This window comes from Lagopus leucura, unplaced genomic scaffold (genome assembly GCF_019238085.1).
Source record: "Lagopus leucura isolate 7727_CA_CO unplaced genomic scaffold, USGS_WTPT01 Super-Scaffold_73, whole genome shotgun sequence".
Lineage (NCBI taxonomy): Eukaryota > Metazoa > Chordata > Aves > Galliformes > Phasianidae > Lagopus > Lagopus leucura.
The window spans coordinates 53,523,997-53,550,109 of NW_024962252.1; the positions used below are offsets into that span (position 1 = coordinate 53,523,997).

Below are 26,113 nucleotides of genomic sequence, written 5' to 3' on the forward strand. Positions count from 1 at the left end.
CTGCTGCCCTCTCAATATGCCCGAGCTGAGACCTGGGTATGTCCTCTCCCATGTGACAGGACAGTTTTGTTTCCTTGTCCATTTATTTCTTGACATCTCTGTAGAGATTGCCAGGGGCTACACTAGTCAATGTCAGTGTCAGTCATGATGTTATTTTACGGTGCTCTGGAAATGCACCCAAGAAGTGGCTTGGCACCCCTCACCCACAAAACAATGAGGTAACCTACTTTCCTCACTGACCTACTTATATTCACACTGGTGACCTAGATATGTAAGGCCTTTTATCCCACTTAGTTCTCTGGATCCTATCACCATGAACGAACTCAGGATGTTACGTGCACATACACTTTATCAACACATATTTGGTACTACAGAACCACCCACTGGGAGAGAAGATTGCATTTGAAAAAGCAGTGATTAAAATAAGAAAAACTTCATCTTCATCTCTCTTATTTTTAGAAAAGAATCATTTGTAGCAACAGAAGGACTAAAGAGTAGTGATGGATTAGCAAAAGCCAGAGAAGAGTCAAGAGGATGTGAGAGACAGAAATTGGTATGATTCTGCAGTTTAGTACACCTTCATGGGTAAGGATTCTGTCAAATAATATTACCATACAAAGACTGAAGATCAATAGTTATTGATAACTCATATTTTCTACACATGTATGTAATGGGGAAGAGTTTATACGGAGCAGTAACAGATCAGATACACCACTATTTTAGCCTGTAGTTAGCTGCTACCTGAAAGAATTATCTGCTTCTGTTGTACACCAGGTTAGTTAAAATCCTGCAAGTGCTGACATTCCTACTGTCTGATGGTCTACATCCACAGGTAGTGCAAATTAATGCTCCTTCAGTATCAGGATCACTGGAATATTCTGGATCTCAGTTCAGGGTATGTAAAAAAAATGGACACATCCATAGACAATGGTCTGGTAGTGTTTGATTCAATAATTAAGATCAATTTTGTTCTCACTGTGTTTATGTCATGAGAAGATTCACACTGGGATCGACAATGTCGGAGGCTCATCTGCAAACTGGAGCCTCCATGCCTTCCAAAGTTTCATGACAGGAAAACAAATGGAGGTTGTAAGCTTCATGCAGACATATTTTACATGCTGTAAAACACGGAAGTCATCCATCACCTTATGTGTTTTCCAGGCCCTTATGGTCAAGGTACAGTTTTAACTCATTACACTTAAGAAACTAATACTGCCAAAGCAACATATCTAGCTATCCTGGTGTGAGAAACTCTCAGCATTTAGCTGGCAATGCTCAAGTAGATACCTTTGTATATGTGGTGAGAAAATTTCAGTACTTCATCACTGCATTTCTCAAGTTAAAATGTCATACTTTTTCTTTTTCTTTTTTTGTTTTTCTTTTTTAATACTCATTCCCCTTGGGTTTGAAATGGGCCTTAAATTCGTGTTTTCTGTAGCATCATTTAAAAAAGGAACTGGAGGCAAGCCAAATGCAAGCTGGCTAGTGTGACCTCAGGTCCTTCTAGTATTGTCTGCTCTCCTGGGCTTCACTGGCCTGATGTTCACACACCATTCCTCTCCCTTGGTTCTTTCTATTCGCTGAATGGGAGCTGGTGAGACTCCCTCAGTCTGGCTGTCCTGGTACATTTATCTGTGCACCTCACCAACTTTTCATGTTGAAAATAAATGAGGAAAAAATTAATTCCACCTTCTTTTCTCTTCATGTATCTCTAGACAAACAAGAAGAGCACTGCTCAGAGCAAAGGCAAATCCTATATTTTTTTCCCAAATAATAACATTTGTTGACAAAATTCTGATCTGACATGATTTTCCTTACAAACACGGTTGTATTCTTTTGAAAAAAAATATTAAAAATGATCAGACTGCTACAGATGTTTCTTAGCATGCCACATCACCATAACAGCAAATGGGAGAAGAGCCTGGGAAGACATGCTCGTCCATCTCTTCTATTACAAACTATTTCCCTGGATATATGATGCATATTTCTTCCAGTTTTACACCGCTGCACTCTACTTCCTTTATTTAGATTTTATTTATAATTGGGAGCGCATAATTTGATCCATTTATAGATCCATTTATAAATGTGATTATATAATGTGATCCATTCATAGAATTTGAACATGTAGCCAGGGGAAAATAGGATTTTCAAAAGCTATTTTTTGAAGGCACTCATGTGTGCCCATGATTTGATGTATGACTTTGTGAATGCTGTCACACAGGTATTCCACATGCTCCAACCTTGATGTATCAGCATGCTGGCATGATGCCACAAATACAACCTTTCATCACTGGCAGCATTTTGACTCTGCATTTTAAGCCTGGATGATTAAAACCTCCACTTTCCTGTTAGCCTCCTACATAACCTCTGTCTGTGCTAGAGGAACAGACTTGCAGTAGATGAATGCCTCATTTACCACAGGTCCAAAATTTTCCAAGGTTCGCACAGTCAGCAGTACCTTTCTATGAGGCGTCTCTGGAACATATGCACACACCCTTCAGGTTGTATGTATCCTCTTCTGTAGGAGGGCCACATAGGAGTTTTAGATTGTCTCGGTGAGCTGCTACAATACCTGACCAGCCCATGGGAAAAGGAAAGACCAAGGTTTCCTCTGCAGAGAGCAAGCTCATCACTGTGACCTCCTGTACAGACTTAGGAGGTTCCTTCATTGCAGGTGGGCCTTGCCACCTCGCTGACCCAGTGTCTTTCCTGGACACACTGCATTTTTCTGTCCATTAATTCTGAACAGTGCAGTAGGTGTGGGCAGCTTGAAGAAAATGGAAAACATCAGTCAAGATGTTGAGTCAAGCCAGAGCACAGATACAGGAATGAATTTGCTTTCCCAAATGACATTTGCAACAAAATTAACTGGGAACATTAATCTGCTGGAACTTTTATTCCAGAGGTAGCTAGACATTGGCATAGAGTGAATGTATCTCTATTCAGTGTCTGCAGCGTGCCCAGGCCTGAACCCAGTCCACAGTTCCAAGGTAATGTCAAAATCCCAACAGGTGCTACAAGGCACAAATGTCACACCTTTTGGGAAACAGTCCTGCATCAGCGTTTGATCACTGCACTGTTTTGTAGATGAAAACCACTGCAACACACCTGGCATTTACAATGCTGCTGAGCAGCCGTTTTATCACAGGTGCAGTTAGAACACTGGTTTCCAGATACATACTACTTCTCAGAAAGGAAGGGTGATGCTTTGGTGCTACTTTGTGGAGCAACAATTACATTAATGTGATGAACAAAATGCAAAAGGAACAGTTAGTTTGCCACATTACCAAGGAGAGGTCAGTGCTGGGACAGCTCTGTGGGCTGACACAGGAGTCTGTCCTAACAGCACCAGCATCTTCTGAGAGGTGGATGAGTTCTGTATTCTGCTGCTACATGCAGTTGGCCTTCGTTTCTGTTTAAAAGCAGGCAGCTCCACAGCGGAAAGTTTTTACCTGGCTCAATGAGTAGTGACTGACAATTCCTTTCACTAAAAGGTTAATCCTGGCTACATTAAGGGGTTATTTTTGGCTGAGAAGGGACACTGACATAGCACCACAAACTTGACTCTTTCTTCTCTTTAGGCATAGTTCCCTTCAGGGAACACAGCACGTGATTTCTGTTCCCACTGTCCTGAGACAGCTGGGCTGAAAGTTTCGCTTTTCTGTTATGTGACGCCTCTGTTACCTGCAGAACTGGGTACTGAGTTTGCTTTCTGGCATTATTACTGGGACTGCTCTAAACTCAGCATAGGACCAGAGTGACACCGTATATGACCTAAGTGAAACCTAAGAAAGAAGGTATTTTTGGTTCAGTAAACTTCTCCTGACACCTTCACTCTCAAAAATCATGATAGTGCCCTTGCAAAAGGCAATCAAAAGCGGTCAGGTGAAGGAAGGGAAATGAGTCAAGGGAATACGCAACAGAGAAATGAAAATTATATGTATATTAAAAAAATTTTATATAGTAGTAACAAAAACCGATTCAGAGGAAATTTAACAGCACTGTGTTTGACTGCTCCCAGCTGTTACCAAAAGCATGCAGAAAGTTTCACCAAGTTTAACGTAAGCAATTCTTAGTTTGAATATTCACAACGGAAATCTACAGGCTAGGGTGAATTGAAAATACATAACACAAGTTTTCATGGTTAATTAAAAATGCAACTAATCAATTTATTTAAATGATCTAAAAATTCAATTTCATTTGATCTGAATTTAAAAAAAAGTTCACGTCTTTCTCTGAAGAATAGTTTACGTTCCATCCATTGGGAAGGAAAGCAGTAGGAACATAGATAAAATGCTAATTGGGGAAAACAAAAAGCCTTCAACAAGAAACGTATTTCATTTGTGTCTTGAGAAACATTTGTTAAACAGAATGAAGAATGTAACAATGTATTTCTATATATTTTTTCTATTGTAAGTCCAGTTTCTCATTAGAATATTCTAGTTGCTTAATCAGAAAAAGGGGGAAAAATGAGTGTACATATTTGGGAGTGATAAAATGGAGAAGATATTAGAAAGCAACAAAATTTGTATTAATTAAAGAGAATACAGTCTTGGCAGATGAACAGAAAAAAATAGAACGGCATGGTTATGAGTAGAACAGCAGGATGTTTAAACAAAGATTTACTGTAGAGGACTTTTAAAATGCAGTACTAAAACATATAAGGCATTAAAGATTGTTTTTTAGATCTATAAAACAGCAGCTGATTATGTATAGATTAAAGTTAATGAACCAGTGTGCTCTGAAGTGCCTTCTTTTATAGATACGGCTCTGTAACTTCCATTAGCATCAACAGACTCTTAAATACACAAACACATTAGTCATGCATCAAGTCACACTGTGCATTTTGTTAAGTATCCAAAGACTGAAGTGACTCATATGGTCAAAATTTCTTTTCCCATGTGAATCGAATGTAACGCTTGACAAACCTCAACTGAAAACGAATATTTTGATTCATATTTTTTACATCAACCAATGGGTTTGGAGCTCTGTTTGCAGATTAGTCACATTGATTTCCAAACTGAGCTTTCAAAACTGTACAAAAAAAACACGTCAAAATATTAGGAAGCACCTGTCAGCTACGCAAACCAAGCCCAGCTCAGCATTGCCTGGCCTAAATGCAGCCCATTTGCACCACTAGAAATAAGTGCCTCACATTACCAAACCAGGATGGCTGTGTTTTGCAATCATGTTTCACTGATGAATCAGAACTCAAAAGTTAGAATTTAAACTGCTGCTCTTTTGCAAGGAGACTGCTTTATCCGACATTTTCCCTTCCAAAGCTCAATTTGGTCTCCAGGCTGGAGATGAGTCAGTCATGTCACAACTGGAGATGAGTTGAACAAATCGATGCTTTCCTCTGTGATTCAGCAACAGGAGTTTTACAGTTTTTTGCAAATGTTTCAGCTCCAAGAAGTGACAATTATCGGAAGGTTCGTGTTTGTCTTTTTGTAATTTCCAATTCTTGTGTCTTATTTCCCCCTTCAGCCCCCCAATCTGTTTTTAATTAAAATCAGATGGAGGCAAATTGCTGAACAGTACGAGGAGCTTCACCACGTGCACACCATGTAAGAGCTGCAGAATCTGGCAGCCACCAAATGTGACAATGTGCTTTAAAAAAGGCAAGTGGCCTCATTTGGTGCATACGTCACCTTCTTTTAAGAGGTTGGCTTTTTCTGTGTAAACAAGTCCCACAGATGACGCATGTAGCCCTTTCCTTCTGATGGGATGGGAGCTGTGGGCGCACTGGCAGCACGAAGCCTTGGAGACATGCTGTGGGGAGCTCAGAAATGAGCCCATGGGGTGGGTGGGAGGTGGGACTGCAAAGTGCGCATGTGTAAGGGAGAGGAAAATCATGCCCTTACATACCCTGCACTGTGAGGTTACATTCTGGGGGACTCATGGGGCTTCATCTGCTTGAGGAGAGTTTTCTCTTTGGTGAGCCCCATCTTAGTGGTGGGAAGGAAGCCAGTGCACTTCTACAGCTGGAAAGCCATGAACCTGACTTCACATCCATCTGCTTACAGACAGCCCTCTGCTATAGCACACAGTAAAAACCACGGAGCTGGCCTGGCAGGCATGAGGGCCGTGTTTTCACTGATGAAATACATGTTTTTTGCACTGAGCACAATACATGTGCACAATGAAAGCTGTCCTATGTATGAAAGCCATGGAAAGCAACAAAGAGATTATATGTGTGAGTCTTCCTTGAAACTAATCCGCAGGCTTTCAGATGGGGAGATGGAGAAATACTGCTTTTGAAAAGAGGGGAGAGGCAATTCAAATTCAAAATGCTTTGAGTTTGGGAAATGAGGATTCATAGAACTATAGAATCATTAAGGTTGGAAAGAACTCTGAGACTATCTAATCCAACCATAAACCCATCACCACCATGCCTGCTAGCCATGTCCCACAGTGCCACATCCACTTGTTTCTTGAACATGTCCACTACTTCTCGGGCAATCTGTTTTAAGACCGAGGATCTTCCTACTCAGGAGAACTGCACTAGAAGATGGCACAATAGGCTGGAAGAAGGAAAATTCTGCTGAAGAGGGTTGAGAGGGAGGATGAGGACAGAAAAGCACCTTTCAGATCCAGTCCTGATGCTTCTGCTAAGGGGGGAGACAGACCCTGGTTCCCCTCACCCCTCAGCCTATCTTGGCCATGGAAAGTAAGTGCTGCAGTCACAGTGGAACACAGAAGGAAGCAGAGAGAGAGACTGATTTAATGGAAGAAAAGACAAAGCTGTCCAAACAAATGAGTATTACTGCCCTGGCTGCCACCTCAGCTGCAGCAGGGCATTTCTGCCAGATGTTTAACCAAAGCCCAGCTGCTTTGGCTGGAACAGCTTGATGTTTCTGGGTCTTTCAGCTTTAATGACTGAGGTAGAATTTTTCTATCTGGGACAAAAAACACTCCATCTGATGAAGGAGATCTCAGCAATGCCTTTTATTCAGGCTGAGTTATAGTAGAACTCCTTGCCTGTCTCTGAGTCTCTTTCATCTCCTGCTAGAATGAAGTGGGATGGTCTGTTATTTCAATCCATATTTTCTTGCCCAAAAACACAGACAGTTGTTAGCCAGTATGCCAGGGACTGCATTCTTCAGTCTCTGCCTGACTGCAGCAGTTTCTTTCACTGCTCACATTACAGCTTGCCCAGTTTGAACAGTGACACTGACTTCTATTTCTCCAAGAATAAAGGTCCTCAGGCCATGAAGATGAGATGTGATTCCTCCTTTGGGCAAGCTGCTTTTCCCTTCTCCAGTGGGAACAGCTGTGTACAATAAACTCCCCTCCCAGCTCCCCACCTCTGACTTCACACAGAGACTGAGACAATAAAAGCTTTTTACAGACATGCACAGCCCTCATACTTTGAGTGTCTTCTGGGAGTTTCTTTGCTCATTCTCAAATGCTCCATTAGTGTTCTTATGCTCTGCAACCACTGCATCGTTTTGTGTCATCCCAGAGAGCTGATGAGTGAAGGACTGTCTTCCCACTCCTTTAGAAACAGCCCCAAAGGGCATTTCAGCTCTTTACTAACCAGCTACTGCACTGCACTGCTCTGCACTGGTGAGGCCTCACCTTGAATATAGCGTGCAGTTTCGGGCATCACAATATTGGAAGGACATAAAACTACTAGAAAGCATCCAAAGGAATGCTACAAAGATGCTGAAGGGTCTGGAGGGCCAGATACATGAGGAGCAGTTGAGGTCCCTGGGTTTGTTCAGCTCAGAGCAGAGAAGGCTGAGGGAAGCCCTCATAGTGGCCTACAGCTCCTCATAGGAAATGGAGGGATAGCACTGGGATCTGCTCTCTGGTTACAGACATGCCTTGAGGGAATGGCATGGAGCTGTGTAAGGTTAGGTATCAGGAAAAGGTGGGCATGTAACAGGCTGCCCAGGGCTGTGGGCATGGCCCCAGGTGCTGGAGTTCAAGGAGCATTTGGACATTGCTCTCTGACACGATTTGGATTTGGGATGATCTTGTGTGGAGCCAGGCATGGGGTCTGACTGCTGAAGTGGAGACAGGTGGAAGCTAGGACTACCAGGTGTAGTGGTGAAGAGCTGGGGGCTGGTGTACCTGGTGTTTGGCTTGGCCCCTGCATTCATTCTGTCCACGGCACATCACACAGACTGGCTCAAGCAGCAAGCTCCGTGAACGCACCAGTAGCTAGACACAAAAGCTAATCTCTTAGCCTCTAATCCCCAGACATGGCTGCAGTGTGCATGGACCTGTGAGTGTTTGCTTTTAGCAGGGCAGCCTGCAAATGGGCTCAACTGCAGCTAAACCCTGAGGAATGTAGAAAATTCCTGCAATAAAACGGCTCATGGTCACTGCAAGAGAATATGTCATTTCCCATGGAAGTAATGACACAATGGTCTGTAAAATAGAGGGCCAGGCTGAAAAAGATTTTTTTTTCTATTTTATTTCTTTTTCTCCCTGCTGCTGTGTGAAAAGCTTCCTCAAGTAACAGGGGGAAATGGTGATCAAATTGCATAAGGAAAACAGTAGCAGTGCTTGTGTGCATCCCAACCCTTTGAAAAGCAAAAATGATTAGCAACTCCCTCCCTCTGCACCCAGTTCATATATATATATATTGAAACAGTGTCAGGGTTTTTTTGCTTGTTGGTTTTGTTTTGTGGGTTTTTTAAATAGATGTAGGGATTTCTTTTCGAAGGAACAAGCGCGGTGTCTCACACACGAGCGCCATTTCCGCTCAGCTCAAACGCGGCCCACAAGGCTCTTACGTTAGCAGGGAGGGCTCTGCTCTGCCTCCGCTGAGCCGCGTCCGCTGGGGGTGGCGGCGGAACGAAGGCGCCCCCGCGTGGCCGCTGCGTGAGGTGCAGCACGGGCACAGCGAGACCGAATGGGGAAGTTTGTGGGCGCGGCCTTTTTGTTTGTCGGACAGCCCCGGCTGTTCTGCGAATACGGAAAAGGGGGTCCGGGGCGGAGGGGGGGAGAGGAATGAAAGAGCCAACTGAGTCCCTCAGTCCCTTTCGGAATCAGAAAGAAGAAAAAGATTTAACAGTGCAAGGGGAAAAGCACGCAAGGGGAAAGAAAAAAACAAAACAAACCCAGCCAAACAATTCTGGCTTTTGAGTAAGAGCCCTTTTGAGAGGTGTTTGTATTCAAGTCTCCCACAGAACGCAATCAGTTACTCTGTCTTGTCTAAACTTTAGATGAATATATAATTTCGTTTAGCTGCAGTCATTGGCTTCCACTGCCTTCATACGGAGAGCCAGGAACGCTGCCAAAGATCCCTCCCATGTGAAGCCTGCAGTGGCAGCAGCCCAGTTCTGTTCTGCATCAGCCCCTCAACTCTTGGCAAGCCAATGCGGGGGTAGGAGATCTGCCAGGGGCTGCAGCAAACAGGCAGGAAGGTCCTCCCAGATCGACAGTGTGCTGCCCAGGGAAGGCCTGGCTAATGCAAAGCAAAAGAGCATAGTAGGGTGCTGCTCATAAGGCGTGCAAGAGGCATGCCTCACCCACAAGGAAACAAAGCTGCCCATAGAGAAAGGTGTGTAATACTTGAAAATAGATCTACCTGCTGCACATAGGTAGCTGTCTTTGTGAGATTGCCTTGCTGTGCTGTGCTACTGGAGCATGGACCTGGAATGTTCATCCCTGATTTACTCTGGAATACTATGCTATTTTGCCAAGAGTGAACACCAGGAGATCAAGAGGCGGCCACACACTCGCACTGCTGCAGGCAACTGCCCTGAAAGGACAAAGACAGCTTTGCCATGAAACAGTGATCAACATTTCCAGGACTAGCAACACTTTATTATCTTTTAAATGAAGGAAAACTGGTCACTGACATCAACTTTGCTGCACTGGCCATGACTCAGAGCATGGTTTTACTTTTCATGTGTACAAGCAGAAACATAATGGGTTTTGGAAATACAATTATTTCAGGAAGATGCATTGTCCCATTCTCTCTTTCTGTACTTGCTATTTGTTTCTGTAGGATTTGGTTGTTGTTAGCCTTGAATATTCATGACAAGCAGACTGCAATTGATTTAACTGCGTAAAGAACCTGGTACGTTTTTGAACAGACTGTCAAGATACGTATATTTCTGATAACAGAGGGCTGGGCTACATCCTGAAAAACAACCTCCTCTCCTTTGTCTTCCTGTGTCTGCACTAACTCACGGTAAGTTCAGTTACCCAGGGATGTCATCACGATATAGACAAAGCTTCTACATGTGGTAATGAACCATGACTTTCTGCTGTAGTTTGTTTCTCTGCTGTGCACTGATATATATTTGCCATCCTGAACCAAATCTTGGTCCCAAAGAAGTTAGTGCAGGTTTTGACATAGAATTCAAGAGGCTCAGCGTTTCATTCTGTAATTCTTAGCACCATTATATTCTACATAACAGTAAGTACTGTATACTCTTACGGGAACATCTAATAAGGTATTTCTAAGCAAGCAGGTCCCAGGATCTGGAAGGCAATCCATTACAGAACAAATCTACTGCTTGCCTCTGCCACAGCACTGGATGCTTTAATTCATCATCTAATGTACACTGGTGTTTTCCCATGCTTCTCATTTATGCCTATTAATAAGGAGATAACTTCACTATCCACATGTTCTAAGACCTTAAAAACAAACACAGAAAACAACAATGACAGCACAAAAGAGTCTCATTGCTGACTGTACACTTTGTAATCTGTTTGGGAAATCTAGCCTTCTGGCAAGGAGCAGAGATGGGATGGATTGCTGTTAATGATCCATCATTGCTCTACTATTTCCAGCAGAAGTCAATTGTAAAACTATGAAGGAAATGCAGCTGGAGTAGGAATGAACATCATCATCTTACAAGACTGTCAAAGTACTAAGCAATTCCATGCTGTTCCTGTTGGAACTGCATTGCAACTTCTACTTTTGCTCTTCTGTAAGCAGTGCTATCCTTTGCTAACAGCATTGCTGAATAGCTGAGAAATGGTCCTTTGTGCACCTTATAGGCAGACAAGACGGCTGATTAAAATCTGATCTGGATCTCACATGCTTTTATGAACAGTGAAAGGCGATGCTTTTATGAACAAAGCATTTTGTACGCACATGCATAAACAGGCTATGAAAAATCAGGGTTTTTTTGGTTTTGGCTTCCTTCCAGGATTTTACTGAAGGCTGTAGGTGATGCAGATTCAGATATTTAATATGTGGTACTGTGGTTTAATTGGAAGCTTTAAGATTAAATAAGAGTTTGTTTTACTTTGCTCAGATATATGTTGGGTTTTAAGGAAAACATAATTGTTTAGCTGATTGTCACAAGCACAGCAAAAATTCTTTTCTGATGCAGATTGGCATTTGGAGCCCCACGCTTTCAGCTTCCCCCACAGACTGAGTGTGAACAATCTTGTGCATATGTAGTTAGTGAATACTGGAGTAAAATTTAGGGTGATAAACTATAAAAGACGTTCTGGGATTAGAACAGATCATCAGGTTTGAGGTCTTTTTGATACTCCACAGAACACAGATCAGCCAGACCACTTTTGACCTTGTTTTTTAAGACAGCACCTATCTTTCCTCTTTTACCTAAGTAATTGTGTGCAAATTCTTCATACAGAGCATATTTTCCCATCTGGGTTGACTGTAAACCTTTATAAGTATTCATTTGTTCAACTTCCAACTCTCCACCAGTGTATGAGAAAACAGTAATCACATATTTGAAATACACTCACAACAGAGAGTATTTCAATAACTCTACAACTTGCATCTGGTACTTGGAGCAGCTGAACACTGGTCACCTATGGAGGGTCCTGTATAGAATTCAGTGACACATAACAGAAATCCTCTTTCTTTATAATGTAGCCAGCAGCATACTCTCTCCTTCTGACTTCATCAGCAAAGACTACTTGAGAAACAGACATGCTCCAAGAGCATTACTTATTGTTAGGAAGGGTAGGTTCCAGCCAAGCCTGAAAGAAGATAGCTTTGAAATTGGCCAAGAACAGATCCACCACAAAGTATGAAGATGGCTGTTCACAGCTGCTCCTGGGAAGAAGCAAAGACTATCCTGTGTAGTTACACAGCCCATTTCTTGCAAGTTGGAGAGGGGATGTGGTGCAGAGCTCTTGGAGAAGATAAGGTGAAGTGAAAGGGGCTCTCCTTATGTAAAAGGAAACACCACTCTGAGTGGTGAGAAAGATGATACTACAGACTTCTTAAGAGATTAGCTTTTTTATTTTTTTAAACAAGGTAATCCTTGTTTTTGTTTGATTTTAAGTGGCACAGTGCAATAAATTCTTGTGAAATATCAGCAAAATTACCTGGCTCTGCAATGACTTGGCTCATTAGAATAAAAATTAAAATAATAAATGCATGCTACCTAGAATATTTGAGAGACTGTGCTATTTAGTATTTGAAAATTATTTGGCGATTTCTAGATGAAGAACATGAGAGAGGAATTAAAAATTACAATAAAAAGAACTGCAGTTGTGTGTAAGATTTGGTGCCCTGTGCAAGGACACTTAGGTCATACTTTGTCATCAAAATCCCTGCTGTACCTGAAGAGCCAACCTTTTTTTTTTTTTAGAAGATGTTTTTAAGATGCTTAATACCCCCAAAACTCTGGACACCTACTATTTCTTTCAGCTCTGAGCTCTGAACAGCTTTTCTTATTCTTGGAATGGATTATAGTTTGCTGAGAAAATGACTTAGGACCACCCTATTTAAATGAGAGCTGTATATTCACACATTAAACACAGTCAGAGAAACAAACACTTGTCTGCTAAGCCACACGGTTCACATGAAGTACTTGTTCTACTGTGCAAATATTGAATTGATCCAAGCCACTAAAGTCAGCCAATATTGTTTGTAAAGCCACAACCACCATTATTCAAAAGTTTAAATTGACAGAAAACAATGACTTTAGAAACTTCCCTTTGAAGCTGACTGAAGAGATTAATGCACTGAACATCCCTCCATATTCATGTCCTTTTAACAAAGAAGGGCTGTCCAGATGCTGGGGGAAAGCTTCTGAAAAGGGGATTCATTCCAAGAATAAAAAGCCCAACCTCTGCCCTTACCAGAGTGCAAGGAGGCTTGCCTGGTTTGCTTTGCTTTGTTTCTTTTTTAAAAATCACTCCTTCAACAGATGGACAGCAGTCATATGTCTCATTGGAAGAGTTCACCAATGGAGTGGCCAGGCTTCCAGCAGCTCCCTGGCATGGCATAGACAAAAGGACACTTCTCTGATATTCCCTTCTCCTGAGGGAGTTAGTTTTGACATTCAAATTCAAATGGTGTCATGGACATACTCAAGCACCTACAGTCAGTGGGCCCAGACGTCCACATACTTAGCATATACCTGATTAATACCTAAAGGTCTGCTAGCACAGCTCTGGTGTTGCTACACCTCATCTATGCACAGATGTCTGTGCCACCAGGAGGGAGGTGGTGGGAAGGTACAATGGGTAGGACGGTGGGACAGAACTGCCTCTTTCAGGCAGGATCACAATCATGGATCAGCTCGCACTGACCAGGAGCAGCTGCTGTTTGACCCCACTCACATGCACTGGTCTGAATTGCACACCTTCAGCAGGACAAAACCTCACACAAATATGCAGCATGGAGAGGTCACCTTATCCTCCATTGAGGATAATGTCCTCCATTATCCACTGAGAGGACAATGTTGACTTTCAAAATGCAGTGCACAGCCTTTGCTTATGCAAACTTATCTGCTATGTGAAGAACATTTTTATAGTTTAGATTTTGGTCTTCAAAGAAGAAAATAAGGACGAGGAAAGAAAGAGGATCTAATTAGCTTACACACTCAGATGTGCATATGTTCTGCACAATATATCACACACCAAGCAAATCAAAGCCACCTTAGACTCAGCATTTCTGCAGCTTTTTTCTCCTCTAACTTTACAGGCTAACTAATTAATAGACACCATATATCAAATACTCAGCCATAAATCCAGGATGTGAAGAGGCTGATCTCCTCATCTCCCTGGGGCCTTGTGTGCAAATCGAATTTAAGCATCGCTATTGATTTGCTAACATTTTGTATCCCTCTGCCTTTAAACCTGGTGTAAATACCAATACAAAGGAGAATCAGGGTCCTACCACACAAACACTTTCATCTCTAAATCTTTTTTGCCAGATCTTCTAAACAGTGGTCAGCAGTATGTATGATTCCAATCACTTTGCAGATATGATATAAAAGTAGAGAAAAGGATCAGAAACAAAAATTTGAATTCAGATCTTTATTATACAGGCCCAAAGCTGTGGTCACCATGCAGTTACACCATAATGGGAATGATCTTGCTGAAAGGATCTCACTAAAGAAATTTAAAGAGACCACAGACTACAGCATTCCAAATAACTGGCACTTTGATTTATGAAAGAGCAAAAATAAATAGAGGAATGGCAAGTATGTCCTTTTCACCATATGTTGGGGCATATATATAATCCTTCTTTTCTATAGCTATTTTGGAGAAAAAAAATCAGCAAATACTGCCCCAAAATACTAACCTTTCATGTGAGGCCTCAGGTAAGTTAGCTGTTTCTCCTTAGTAATTTGATCAAACATTCTGATATGCCAAAACACCAAGCCCACAATGTGTTGTTCTTTTGTATTTTTTCCTACTTCCCACCCTTTCTTCCACCATCGAAGACACTAACAGGGAATAAGTGGAAATATTTAGTCAAACAAAAGCCTTGAAACTTTTCCTTTCTAATTTTCCATGATGCTTTCATAATTTAAGGATTCATCACAAATCTAAAAAAGGTTCAAGTGTCTGACAAGCAATTAAAAATCTCTGGAATATAGATAGCCACAGTGAAGAGCTGCACATAGACTGCACACGTAGTGTCATGTAAAAGTGGTTACCTTTAAAAAAAAACAAAAACAAAAACAACATTTCTTAAAATCTGTAGACCAAAACCAAGCATGTCTTATTCCCTAGAGGATTTTCTTGCTACCTGATCTTCAGTTATTTGCACTAGGAGATGCTACAAATGGTATTAGTTACAATAATGTTGTCTTCTGGTCCAGCAGAAGAACCTCTCTCTCCGATGGATGCAAAACTGTTCATCTGAGTAGATCATCCTCAACAGCACAAATATGGTCTAGAAACTCATAGAGTTTATGGTTTTAATTTATAAAATTAAACCTGCGTCAGACAGGTAATACTGGTATGTAAGTCTGCCATCCCTGGGTTCTGTCAGAAACGGGGTACTGAGGTGCTCAGAGCCGTCTCAGTCTGCAGCGCTGGGATCCTGCTGGCACTTCAGACCCGAGAGGTGATGTGATGCATGCTAGAACATGGGCGCACGTCTCGCTTAACTCTGCAGAGCCAGGGGCATGGTAAGCTGCCAGAACTTCCTTCATCTTGCCTGTTGACAAAAGGAACAATAACTAGTCATCACTGGGTGCTGGGGTGTAATTCCAACTTCTAAAAAGTCCTGTAAATGAGACTGGTTTTTACTAGGCAATAGCAAATTTTCATAAACAACAGTTTTCTGATGAGGCTTACCATCTCTGTTACCTATGGGATGCGCCTGAGGGAGAAAGGTGCCTGCTGGGTGGTTCCTAAACTATTAGCCAGGATTAAGCACACCGCTATTTTAAAAGCATTATTAATTTTACCTTTCATTGTCCAGGAGCTTAGTATTTTAAAATCTTCATTGGGATATTATGTAGCAGGTTTCCTCACCAAAAGTGCTGTATTGTGTTTATGCACACTGATACAGTGTAAATAACTGAGAGGATTATTAAAGACTCAACGAGTAGGAATCCTATAGATTAATAAGTGACTTACCTAAGCCTAGTATGCAACTATCTCTGACACATATTGCTCATGACTATTATGCATTGATAGCAACTATTATTTGTTTGAGTGTTTCATGAATGATGCATTCAATGGGCTTCCCAGAATTGTGGCTCAGGAAAGACAACTGGATTTTCTACTGATTTCCCGTCAATCATTTTTTTTGTCCAGATATCCAGTCCTATATGCAATCCATGCACCTTGGCTTTCTAAAAACCAAACCTTTAATATCACAGACTGAGAAAAAGAAAGACCAGGCATACCTCTGTAATATATAGTTGCTACAGGATAGGTATCAAAGAGAGAGAGAGAGAGGTATCCTGGGAGGGCGATTCTTCAACTCTTTAGGTAATATCTATTCTTTTTTCCATTTGCTACAATGAGACTAAAGGCTGACCTTTCACATAGTTACAATTCAGTTTTGTATGCCACTACAGGGATCTGGCTGCATTTATCAGCTTACTTCCAAAGACAGTAGTTAATTTCAATCATTACTGACATGGGCAAAATTAGAAAAAGTTTAATTGCTCCAATCTAATGTAAATACTGAAGGCATGCAGTAAATTCCTAAATTGTTATTATTATTTTTGCATATTCTGAAATTCTGTGGAGACATCCAAAGTACTTTTTCTATGTATAGTAATTACTCTCATCATTTTCACATACACAGAAATCACTAAAGGAGCAAGGCTACAGGTAATTTGATTGATCACTTCATCCATCCCTGACCCCTGCCACGTCTGCTGATGTTTGACCTATTTTTAAACTTGTGCGAGGCTGAAGATTCTACAAATTCCCACTAAGCAAACTATTCCAGGGCTCCTCCTTCCCTTGCCACTTAATATTTTTTCCTGATGCTTACATTAAATCATCCTTGCTATGATTTAAGTCTATTATTCTTTTTCAATACCAACAGCACTCAACTGCCATCAGTTACATCCCTTCCTCTTCAGAGTCAACTATTTCTATACAAAGGCTGCTATCACATCTTCCTTCCATCTTCCTGTTTCTAGACTAAACAATCCTTCAGCCTTCCCCTGAAGACCCATGTGTTTCAGATCTTTGGCTTGGCTCATTGGCCTCTTTAATGCTCTCTGAATAAATTGAATCGTACTTGAGCAGCAGTCCCCACAGCTTGGTAAAGCATTGAGGCCTTATCAGTACTCATTTAAACAATTCTGTTATATGCTTTATTTATTCCCATCCATGTGCCCACAATATCGTTGGCCTTGGTCGCAGTAGCACAATATCACTGGCATATGTTCAGCACAGGATCATTATAACAGTCACCTGCAGCACTGCTGCCTGGCCACTCATTTCCCATTGGTATATGTTGCAGCTGATAATGCCTACCTATATGCATGCTTTTCTAGTCTGCAATTCAACTGCTGGAAACGTGGTATTTTCCGGGCTACTTCAACACTTTATCAAGATCATTGTCCACTCTAAGTCTTGCTTTAGCACACTTGATCTAGTCTATAAATTTATTAAACCTACTTTCTGGCCTTTCATTCACATTATCTGTAAGAATACTGAGTAGCACCAAAACAAATTAAAATGTTTGCAGAACAGCACTTAATGGTACATCATTGCCAACTACTTTCTGCATATGGTTTCCAAATTATTTATGCACTCACTTCACAATAATTTGTTCTAGCTCAGTTTCCCTAGAACATATGAGCATACAAACAACTAAAATATACTGCCATGCAGCCTTGTTCAAATAAAGAAGGCAATACTATTAAATCTTTTAAAATTAAGTATTGTATACTCTTTGAGAACAAAAGCATTATACAGAAAAAATTCAACTGAAAACATGATCTTACTAATAACTGATTGTACATTCACATAACTACTTTCATGAAGTACATGCTCTATTGGAATACTGTTCAATTAGGGCTTAATGGGACTCTGACAGCCTCCTAAAACTGGTTTTTCTTCAGTAGAAACCTTCATTTAGAAAACAGCAAAGATATTTCACTACAATACTGCCACTGGAAATAAGTTAGTTGCACAGCATCAGAAAATACCAAGTTGCAAAACTACTATTCATCTCACATGAATTCTTGATCAGAAACATACTGAACAGAGAGCACAAACAACCACAGAACCAGCCATTTGACACTTCTCATGGAAAGTATTTCCACTTATGTTAATCTTGATGTAGACACATGACAACTGCATAAATACTGGAGGCACACTTCCTACCTAATACAAGTTATTTGCCAGATTTTTTTCTATTTCTAATTCTATGCCATATTTTACTTACTGTTTACTGGCTATTCTGAGCCACTCACAACAGTGAAATCGTTTGCTCCCTGAAGTGGAAGCCAGAGCCCTTGGCTCTTTCATAGTGATACGAAAGATAGTATTTTCCTGGGGGTATTAATTGATGCTCGGCTGAACATGAGCCGACAGTGTGCCCAGGTGGCCAAGAAGGCCAATGGCATCCTGGCTTGCATCAGAAACAGTGTTGCAAGCAGGAGCAGAGAGGTGATTGTTCGCCTATATTCAGCGCTCGTGAGGCCGCACCTTGAGTACTGTGTCCAGTTTTGGGCCCCTCACTGCAAGAAAGATATTGAGGCCCTGGAACTTGTTCAAAGGAGGGCAACAAAGCTGGTGAGGGGTCTGGAACACAGGCCATATGAGGAGAGGCTGAAGGAGCTGGGAATGTTCAGCCTGGAGAAGAGGAGGCTCAGGGGAGACCTTATTGCTCTCTATAACTTCCTGAAGGGAGGTTGTAGTGAGCTGGGGGTCGGCCTCTTCTCTCGTGTCATTAGTGATAGGACCAGGGGGAATGGTTTCAAGCTACGGCAGGGGAGATTCAGGCTGGACATGAGGAAGTATTACTTTTCAGAAAGGGTGGTCAGGCACTGGAATGGACTGCCCAGGGAGGTGGTGGAATCACCGACCCTGGGGGTGTTCAAGGAAAGACTGGATGTTGCGTTGAGGGACATGGTTTAGTAGGAGCTATTGGGAATAGGTGAACGGTTGGACTGGGTGATCTTTTAGGTCTTTTCCAACCTTAGTGATTCTATGATTTTCAGTTCTGAACCAGAAACACTGGAAGCTAGCAGAAGCTGAAATACAAATCTAAATACAAAACAACACCAATAAATTTCCAGGAAGAGAAGAGAAAAAACTGACTCAAAAATACATGATTACAGAAAGGCAATAGCATATATAGAACATAAAAATGTTTCCTATGTTCTTCAGTGGAAAAGAAGGCAATGTGAGAAGGGATGGCCCTGTCTGCCTGACCAGCACCAGCTGTGACAAACAGCCGCTGTCTGACTGTCAGGGCAAGGGAGGGTTCTCACAATAATCTTTGTCCCTTATGGCAAGACTAAAGTCCTGAGACTGAGATTAACCAGATGTCTTTACTTCTCTGAGATGAGAGTAGCTTTAGGGGTTTCAAGTTATAAAGATGTAAGAGACTTTACTGAGTATTGCAGGCATCTAGATGCTAAAATTACTTTCCTCATTTTGTTAGTCAGAGCTAGAATTTCCTTCCTTTTGTTAAATTGAGACTTTTGGACTCAGTGAAAGTAAAAGAAAGACAAATCTCTCAATCACAAGCACAGTTGGAAGAGACCCCATGTAGCAGCTTGCTCAGCAGCAGCAGAGATGGCACTCTGGTGATTTGCAAAGTTGCATGTGTTACAGTGACTTCTCTCTTAAAAGCTCTGGGCTCTACTACAAGAACAGGATGCTTTGTTACTCCAAGACTTTTGAAACTCATAGAGTGAGGTCACCTGAACGGGCTTCCCAACCCTAAAAACATGGATCTGATGATACTATGGGGACAACAGATGTGAAGAGGTGTCCACCCGCAGGCGCTGGCATCACAGATGCTTACAGTTCCCAGGGTGCAACTGGATGGGCAGTCGATTTCAGAAACATCAGGCAGAAATCAAAAGTGCATATAAGAGCAAGAGAAGCAAAACTGGTGCACTGATACTGTTGTTACTGAAATTACCTATGCTGGAAATAAGGACAATTCTTCTGCTATAATTCTACAGCAGTCAAATATCCTGAGGGATATTCTTAAAACATCCAGTGCATTCTTTTTTTTAAAAGACCACCACTTTTCAGTGATGGCTGAAGTTGCATACAGAGATGCATTTCTGATAAGCACAAAGGAACTGCTCCAGCCATATGGGATGGGGGGTGATTCACTTCACTAGGGTTAGTTTTCTAAGGATAAGACTCTGTCAAATCACAGGTGTCTCATGCCATTTTAGATGCCCTAAGGGTTTCCCACCTCATCAGTATATCTTTAATGACACTTGCACTTCTGCACATGCAGCACGCCATGACAAATGTCACAAACCCAGCAAGAGTTACCTATAGTCACACAGTGCTGGGCACCTCAGCAGGAGGACTTATCTTACGTTTGTTGAAGTGCCAAATGTGAAAGTCAAGAGGCAGCCACAGAGGTGTGTGGGTGACCCTTCCCCTGCTGAGAGCTCTCTGCACTACAGAGACAAAGAAGTGAGCTCTGCAGTGTAAATGTTTTGCATGAGATGAGTCTCACTTTTGCAAAAGCAGGGAATGGGAGAAATTCCAGAAGTGTAGCGTTAGCATGCTGATTGACAGAAGGAAAATTAGTGACAGTGAAATTAAGCATAAAGTTACCAAATAGTGAAATAATTAATAGCAAATTCAAAAGTTTTAATGAAGTTAGCAAGAACCATGAAACATGCCGGTTTTAACTGACTTCAAATTTCAGTGAAAGTTTATGGTTTAGAAAGTAAACTATTGATAATGAGATACCTCAATATTCTTGCTCCTGAATGTCATAACCTTTATAATAGGGAAATACTGATGATTATATACTTGAATTAAACTATGAAGCATCCGTCCCTAATATGTTAGAGAAGATTCTATCAAGATAACTGTAACATTTGGAATATCACGTCATTTTACCTATTTTGATGTCATAACTAAACAAGACACTTTAAAATTACAATGGTGATTTAGGTGATTCAATTAAAGGTGCTTTTTAGGGATGTAAAATGAGTAGTGACATTCAATATCTGAAATACTGTAGCATTTCTGTACTTACGTTACACAAAAATTCTCATAGCTGATTTTTTAAAACAAATTAAGAGAAAAAAATATTAGGCAGAAGTATATCTAAGAGTTTTGATGTCATAAGAGGAAAAGTTAGAAATGAACAGCCCAGAGGCATACCACATTTGTAGCTCAGATATCACAGGGTCCCCAAGTACCAGCTCGCCTAAAGGCAGCTGGGCACCTTGCATCTTCCTCTGGGTTTGGGTGAGTGCTGCACCCAAGAGGAATTTCATCATCTCTGGACAAACACAGGTCTTGGCTTTATCAAACAGGGCTTCATCAACTCCAGAGATTTTCTCCTGTGTCCTACGGTGTGATTTATTTCTGTAAAGCATCACCTGCTGAAGAGAGATGCTCACATGACTATCTCAGTTTTCATCTTTTGGTTTACTTTTGTGCACTTATAGACAAAAAGGAAAGGTGCAAAATGTGACTTGTCTTTTGTGATAAATTCAGAAGTGGCTGCGAAAAGAGAAACCAAAATAAAAGGCATTTGCAGAGCATTAATCTTAAGATTTCTTGGTATTTTAAAGCCAGTCTTGTAAATTTTGAAGCTGTGACTCTTTGTGTGTTTGACATGTGCGGGACAAGAAACATCTGGATCTGCTGCCTGCCAGATTTGCAGACTAAAGCAGTTACCTTGCTCAGCAGTACTATAAGCGAGACAAGGATTTACATTAGTGCTGGAGTACAGCCACATAGCTACAGGACTGAATAGTCTCCTGACGCAGTGGGCAGTATGCTCAGTCTGTGCTCAGCAGTGCTCATGGGTGTGATATGGTATGGCAGGGTGTGAGAGCTAGAAACTGCTGAAGAACACACAAAGGTTTAAGGAAGGAAGAGCCTTAACTCCTGCTGCTGGGCCTGGCTACAGGGATGCTTTTACTCTGCATCAAGGTAGGGATGCATTCACAAGCAGGGCAGTGGCAGTTTGGATAAATCCTTTGGGTTGACCTGAAATGCTGAAGGCAAAGGTTGATTGAGTTGGTTCTCAGCCCGTGTGAGGGAATGAAGATAAGGATGAAGGATCACAAGAAGAGGCTCCATCTCAATGACAATTCCTTATTCCCCAGGGCGATCTCAAAAGCATGCAAAACTGTAGGCCTCTGCTATTTGGAGCAGGATGTGTTCCCATGTGTGGCACCCGAGACTTAAGTTCCTTTCCATTGACTGACCAAGATGTATCTCATTTTTTTCGGACTCTTTCAGAAATTAATTGCTTATATTTATAGATATATGTAAGTAAGACAACACCTATTCAGGTACTTTTGCTTGTTAGGTTTTTCAATTCTTTCCCTGTAGCTTGCCTCTATATCCATTCCAGTTTGATTCAATTCTTCAACATAGGTGATGAAACCTCTCTACTACACATAGCCTACAAATACCTTCTATAAAGGCACCAATAACTTCAGTATGTCTGCTGAAAACACCTTACATGGTATGCCCTAAGATAGCATTTATCTTTTACTCAGCTGTATTACATCTACTGCTTAGAGACATCCCACCACTCTTAAACATGCTTTGTTTTTCCCTCACTTTACTATCTCTAACAGATAATTGTAGAAACTGCATTTCTTTGCTGAAGTGTCTGACTTCGCGTGGGTATTACTAAATTTTATCTCAGTCTTTTGGCATTATCTGTGGATAAAACACATATCTGCTATTTCCAACAGCTGAGTCCAGATATTCCCTCCCTGGAGGAATTACAAATACAGAAATAACCAAGAAAGCTGAACCTCACAAACTATAGATTCTTTTAAATATACTGAAAATTGCTTGAGAAATGTCAGATACATTTAAAATTTTAATGCTTAAAAGAAATAGCTTTAGATAAGGTCTTAAATAACTTTACTGATGGTACAAAGTATGACTAGTCATTACTTGTGGTTTCTCTGTAACCTTAGCAGTACAGAAAGTCAACAACTTCAGTGCTGACTTATGGGGTCTGACACTAAATATGCTTCTGGCACCTTTAATTCAGATTTATAAATTATATAAATAGAATGTTGCTTAGTCCCATTCTTTCATTCATCTACAAATGTTTCTGTACTGATGATAAATCAGTCCAATGCTAAGTAAGCAGGTGACAATCTTTCTGTAGAACATTTTGTTCAGATCACTGTTAACCCCATTTTCTAATCACAAGACAACTTATTATTTTACCAGATACAAAGCTTGGCTTTCTCTTCTAAAATACAGACCAAGGCACTCTTCATGTCAAAATAGAAACATTTCCAACACTGTTGATCTCTGTTAGCTCTAAGACTTTGATCTGATCTTAAACAATGCCAATTGCTTGATGCTACTGACCTTAAAATGGTGCTTTTTGCATATGCTCACTTTCGAAATCTTGTCAAGTTTCTAAGTTTTGGGGCATTCTACATTAGGCACTTAAACATTTAACTTTTTAAAACATGCTGCTGTAGGGAGTAGGGAATTCTTTTCAGAAATAGGAAAACTGAAGTCAAATTCAATGCCAATTGTGCAGAGATAAGCATTTTCTCATAAACAGACTATCACTAGAGTTAGGATATTTGTTCCCCAGCTCCAGCACAGACCACTCAATCCACAGAGTCACCCACCAACTCCCAGTAGCAGAAAAGCGCAGCCAGCTCCAGACGCCAATGGTCTCCAGAGAGCAACATAAGAATTATATGACTTTTTTCAAAGGACATAAACCAGAAAGGTTCTTGTTAATTACTATGGTCTTCTCTAACTGTAACTATTACCAGCATTTCTGCAGAGATCAGACATTCCAAGCATGAAGATACATTAACAAGCTGAGATAGAGGAAGATGAAGAAACTTTAGAGTTTCTCAGACTCCAGTCAGATTAAGCTGTCAAGAACATTCAATTAAAAAATAATCTGAAGACTCTTTTTCACCCTGAAGACACACTTTTTGTCTTTTGAACAAAAATTTTGAAGAATTTCAATTCCTGTACTATATTCAAAGCTTTTTGTAAATAAAACAGAATGTTGCAGTAGAAGGTGCTTAAGATGTACTCAAAAGAACAACCTATTTCAATGCCAAAAAAGCATTTGGAAAAACAGAAGTAAAAAAGTAGCTATAAATTTGATCAGCTGTTGGCTCATATCGCCAATATCAAAGTTTTGCTATCAGTATTTCATTAGGAATTCTACGATTGTAAGTTGAACCAGAATATATTTTATTCTCTAATTGCAATACATGATTCTGCAGTGATACAAACAGTTGGAAAAACACACGGACTGCAGAAAACATAATAGACCAGAAAAAAAACATCTAAAATATAATGGGAATACTTAAGTAAGAAGGCTTAGTAAATCCAAAGAAAACTTTATCACCGTAGCTACTTTAATTATTGAATTTCCACAGATGTTCAAATAAGATTGATGAAATGCAATATGCAGCTATGTTATATAGTCATATTTCTTGAACAGATACAACCTAGGAAAATTTGGTCTGGTGCCTCTAAGTAAAATTTATTTGGAGATGCCTAAGAATGTAGATGACTTTCCAGAAACGTTATTTAAAAAAAGGTTTGAGGGCTTTTATGTTTTGTTCCTGGTATATATATATTTTTTGCGAGTGCAGTGCTGCCAAATATTTTTTACCACTGAAGAAATGCTATTTCAGCTGCATTTGAGCAGAGTAATAGTGGTAGCTAATGGCCTATTCAGTTAATCATAGTTATTCACTCCTTGGAAATGCCTCAGAATATAATAAATGTTTTGTTTTCTATGTGGACTCTTAAATTATGGGCATTATATAATATACACATTATATAACCCATCAGGATGAATACAAACTGAATACAAAACCACTCCCTTAAAATAACTTCAATATTTGGAGCCTCTGAAGAAGGAAAAACACTGTTCTTATCTGAAGCGCTACTGAAATAGCACTGATGGCAGGGTAAGAAAAGGCTATACAGAAAATTCTGGTTTAAATGCAGTTATTTGTCATCCACTTGGAGAGGTCCAAAATAACTATTACAGACCATTTTCAAAAAAGAAAAGTAGTAACATCCTCAAAGAGCTGAATCACATATATCCTTTCCAAATAAAGGCTGTAGATATAGTGTTGTAGTTTGGCCCATAACAGACAGATCAGTTTTCAGTTTGAAACCAATAGTCGCATTGTCTTTTCTATCACTACATGATTTATCTTGTTCACCTCTCATTTTAGATTCACATGTGCTTTAGAAACATCCATCTGCCTTAGCTTTGTTGTTGTTTTTTTTTCCTCCCCTCATCGTTAGGAGATTAGGTGAATTACTCTGCAAGAGGTCTGTCACAACAGAAAGGGCAGAGCTGATTATATCTCATCTCTTTCTGGTTGCCACTACAGCAAAGAGGCACATCATCAGTGTAGTTTCCTCAGGAATTTTACCAGAGGTATTTTATAAAGCTCTGATTAAGCTTAAAAACAAAGGCAGGATTCCACGGTCAGAGATAGTTATTCTTTTCAATTGCTTTGCAGAAAAGATTAGTTCATTGGCTCAGGTAAATACCCCACGGGCTCCTTCAAGGAGTGACGATGATTACAAAGATCATCTTCCCTTGACTTCACAGATGGAATAATTCTGCCACGAACACTGCATTTTGGTGGCTAAGATGTCAGTTACCTTGGGCTATAATACGTCCACATAGTTGACAAACAAAAGGAAGTTTAGCTGTCCTACAGCATAACCACTGCTTATCTGAGATGGGAGCACAACCAAGGAAAGATGGTTGAGATGGTCAACCACTCATTTTCAGCAAGGTTCTTAGAAGAAGCCAGTTGTAATTCTTACACTTAAACAAATTTGAGGATCATCAATAATAAAAAAGATGTTTTAAATCAGATGTGATATAAAATAGGGTAATGTTGCAAACAGCTTACAAAACAGGATTAGAATTCACTACAATTGCAGTAATTCAGATAATTGCTCTAAAGTTAATGCACAGAATCCATATGAACAAATAAGATCACTGCTGAAGGCTAATGCCAGATATAGGAAGGAGAAGTACTGCAGAAGAGATCTGCAGAGGGTGGTATATAAACAAACTGTAAATCAGGATAATATGTAGTAGTAAAAAAAAAAAAACAAACAGTCTGATTATATATTCATGATAATGCTATGCACAAATTGAGGAATTATTCTATTTATTCCCTATCAGCAGAGGCAAAGCTCAAGCTGCAAGACTATGTCCAGTTCTGCCTACCATGCCATCAGTGGAAGAAAACCATTGAAGGGAGTCCAGATGAAAGACACACAAAAAAAGGAT

General features: G+C 40.5%; 2 protein-coding genes across 4 annotated transcripts in view; both read right to left on the reverse strand.

Annotated features, from left to right (window-relative positions):
• Positions 1-26,113, reverse strand: part of TIAM2 (TIAM Rac1 associated GEF 2) — a 210,847-nt gene that overhangs the window by 172,986 nt on the left and 11,748 nt on the right. The gene's annotated exons all lie outside the window — the stretch shown is intronic.
• The window catches only part of SCAF8 (SR-related CTD associated factor 8), an 84,094-nt gene continuing 72,178 nt past the window's right edge, over positions 14,198-26,113 (reverse strand). For all 3 annotated transcript variants that reach the window (XR_006180198.1, XR_006180191.1, XM_042877143.1), the window contains one exon: positions 14,198-15,349. The gene's annotated coding sequence lies outside the window, so the exon portion shown is untranslated. The remainder of the gene's footprint in view (positions 15,350-26,113) is intronic.